Source organism: Cynara cardunculus (assembly GCF_001531365.2).
Source record: "Cynara cardunculus var. scolymus isolate 2C chromosome LG 5, CcrdV1, whole genome shotgun sequence".
In the NCBI taxonomy this organism is placed as follows: Eukaryota; Viridiplantae; Streptophyta; class Magnoliopsida; order Asterales; family Asteraceae; genus Cynara; species Cynara cardunculus.
Window position 1 is genome coordinate 33301949 of NC_037532.1, and position 4197 is coordinate 33306145.

Here is a 4197-nt window from a genome sequence, read left to right on the forward strand (position 1 = left end):
AAATGTTCAAAGTTTAACGATTACATACTATGAATCCAAGTGAATACACAATTTGAAAAAATACGAATCATTTTACATGAATAATTTAGATGAAGAATGAAGATGACGACGACGACATGCTTTCAAGATGTAAACCTAATATAAATTTGGTATAAAAAAAATAATAATTATTTTTTTATTGGAAAATACCGGGTATCCGGCGGGTAACGGTTCCGAAAAATTGAGAACCGGAACCGGAACCGTTCTCAATCGGTTCCGTATTTTAGGAACCGGAACCGGAACCACTCATATCGGTTTCGGTTCCGGAACCGGCGGTTCCAAGGCGGTTCCGGTTCCGTAACCGGGTACCCGGTTCCGCTGCTCACCCCTATATAGATCCATTAAATTACGGTGTTTGGTTATTTGTTTATGTGCCTGTAATAAGTATTGTTTGGTTGTTTTTCATTAAAGTTGTCTGTGTAAATTAATCTGTTTATAGAGATTGCAAATGTTTTTTTAGAGAGTTTTTTCATAGATGGAAGAAACGTATTTGTTACTTGGAGGGGGCAGGTTTAGAAAACTTTGTTATATGTATAAAACTCATCCTAAAAACTTATTAAAAAGTCATTTTCTATATCATCAACCCACTACAAAATAGTCATATATAGCTAACTGATCAATAAGTTGTAAGTCCTATTAAGCTTACTAAGCAGTAAACAAACAGACCCTTAGTTGGTTTATGTTATAAAATGTTAGCCTATCTGATACATTTAGTTTGACAAAAACTAAGTGTCTGAGTTAGCATTTTGATGGTCTTTTTATATATTTTGAAGGATTTACTATTTTTTTAACGAAATTGACTCAAATGACCATTTTCCATACTTAAATTCATATTCTAACCATTTTTCTCTCGGGTTTACCCAAATGTCACTACTTCCGCAATATTCAGGTCCGTAATATTAGCTAAAAGACAAAAAAATTCAAACTGTCGCAATTGCATATTTGTGTTGAATTTGATTTTTTTTTTTGCCTTTTAACTAATATACAGACCTAGCCAATATTGCAGACCTAGATATTGCGGAAGTAGTGACATTTGGGTAAACCCGAGAGAAAAATGTTTAGAAGACCAATTCGGGTGTGGGAAATGATTATTTGAGTCAAAAAAAATTAATTATATTTAGAACATCTACAATAAATTCTCTATAATTTCTATAAAACAAAAAAAAGAAACGTCGAAATATCTAGATGAAGTTGCATTCAATTCCAAAAGGATCTCTATTTTAAAGAATTTCAATATAAGTTATATTAAAATATTCTATAATTATATTATCCAGCACTTTTAGAAAAACCTTGTATAAAAAACTAATAATTAAATCTTATTGCTGGAAAATATTAAAATAACATTTTTCTATCCCTATTACAGAGTTTTAAAGAATTCCCTATATTTGGAGTTTTCCTTAGGTTTTCTATTGTAGATAACAAAAAATTTATTTTTTCTATTTTAGAAAATCTGTTGAAGATGTCGTTAATGTCTAAGGGGGTGTTTGGGATTGCTTATTTAAAACAACTTGTATTTTTTTGGTAAAAGTTCTTATCAACTTATGTGGTGTCAAATTGGAGTTTCTATAAAAAAAATGTTTGGATTAACTTATGGTGGTACCAAAACATAATAAGTTGATAAGTTGTTTTTTAATGTTTGGCAAATTTTGTTTATACATATAAAATGACCATAAAAGACATGAGGAAGGAGAAACTATGTTCGAAGGTCGCTCACCTGAGGAAGAATCCTAAACCCTTTTCAGAAAGTAATCCTAAAGGAAAAATCCTGAACCCTTTTCGATTTCTGTGGGAACTGGTTGAAGGTTTCAATCGAAGGTTCAATTTCGATTTTCGTAGGTGAAGGTTTCAATCAATTTCTGTAGATGAAGATTTCAATCGAAAGTTCGATTTCGTTTTTTATAGTTGAAGGTCTAGATCGATTTCTGTTGGTGGAGAAGAAATCACAGCAAGAAATGTAGTTCGATTTCTGAAATTGGTTCGAAGTCTGAGGAATGGTAGAAGGTCCCTCGATGAACTGGTTGATTGAAGAAGGAGACGTATGAGAGAGTTTTTGGTTAAAGGAATGAGGCATACGAGGGTTAAAAAGGTAAATTGGTTTCAAACCTAATAAGTTGAATCTGATAAGTTAAAGGGGAATAACTTATCAAAAACTTTTTATTACCGGTATAAGCATTTTTCTTTCTCCCCCATCCAAACATTACAAACTATTTATTACCGATATCATACCAGAATAAGTCAATAAACAGTCTTTATAAGCAATCTCAAAAACCCCTAAATATCCAAATCGATCAAAGCCATGGAGACCAATGAACATGGCCCATTACAAAAAATTTAGGAGAAGCCTTGACTTTATTGTCACAATTATTCGAAACAATATGACGTTTCAGAGACACTTGAAAAACTATGTACGAATGAATTAATATTTCTACATTTCATATGGGTATGAAGTTAAAAATTTTCAAATTATTACGAAAATAATTCAATCACATATGAGTTGGACCGCAATCGATATTTTTTTGTTTTTATATTGTCAATCAGAAACTTTAAAATAAAGATGAGGATGAACAAGCGGGGAAAACTTTACGTAATCGAACAACATACTCGTAAGTTTGAACATAATTGAGGTTCTATAAGAAGGCCTTGATTTTGCAAGGTCTTTGTTGTTGCTCTTACCGGTAAGATTCTCGATTTTTGTCATGTTAATCTAATAAGGTGAAGTGATACAGTTAACACTAAGCGTTTAGTAAACAGTTTCTTAGAAAATCATTCGAAATCAACCAAAAAACTTAAAGATCACTCGAAACAGTAAAATTCAGCTAAAACACATCAGATGATTTTATGGGTCTTATGGGTCTTTGATCTATATTAAAGATGCACCTGTACGACAAAATCATAGACATACCGCTCTCAGTCTTTGGCTATACTTTTTTTTAATTAACCTGGATATCCAACCCGCTATGTAAGCTGACTAATCCCAGGACGACCACCTGCTTTGCAGATAACTCAAAGTCATCGCATTTGAACCTCCGTGGCTACAAGAAGATTTTTATTCCTCCTTAGATTTGTATATTATAAGGATTATAAAAAAGAGTAGAAAGATAAATAATGTTGGTAGATTTTTAAAATTAAATATTTAAAATATAATTAAATTGGTTATATATTGATCCAATTTTTTTTAAATAAAATAAAAATAAATGAATGTAAAAAGTGCAATAATAATATGGAACCAAAAACAACATCAAGATGTTGTGGACTTGACTACCAACACACCCACATGCCATACAAGACCATTCAGTCATTCACTATATCATCTTTTTGATTTATATTAAATATTTAAAATTTATTTTTATTTATTAGCGATACGAATTAAGCAGATGACACTTTATCTGATCAAGACCACAAGACGAATAGTTTATGAAACGCGTTTTTTGTATCATTTTGTGGTTTGATCTTAACGGGCGTAAGGTTTTGTGGTCGGGTTCTTTTGTTCTCTAGGAGTGAGTGGTTAAGTCGATTGTTTGTTTTAACTGAATGCATGTATATCACTTGGATACGATACTTAATTTGTCGATTAAGCTCAATAATCTGAACTACTAAGAGTTGTTTTTCAACAGATTCTCTATAATTTTTCTAAAATAAGGAACCAAAAGGCAAAATCTCTATTAAAAAGTACATTCAACTACAACAAATTATACTTTTATGATTAAAACCAAAGTAAAACCATAAAAATTGAGTTATATTTTCATTTTAGCGAAACCTTCGTTTGGCTCTTGTTAAAATCGATATTCTTTTAAATTTTTAATTTTGAAAAATATTAAAACCATAGAATAACTTATAGTAGAGATGGTTAAAAATCAATTCTCTGATCATGTTGGGCCAGTTGGTTTCGGTCCCAACCAAATTCTTAGGATAGATCTAGGGCTGGTAGTGGTCCCGGTTCCCTTGTATGTCCCAAATCCAGTCTTGGCCCGACCCATTAATATACATATAGGGTATATTTCAAATGAACCATGTTCATTTGTACAACCAATGCAACCCAATCAATTGAGATATTTATGGAAATGATGAAAGTTTTTTTTATTATGATTTGAATATTTATGAAAGATGACTAGAACTCATTAATTATGATCAATACTTTATATTAGAAAATAATCAAAA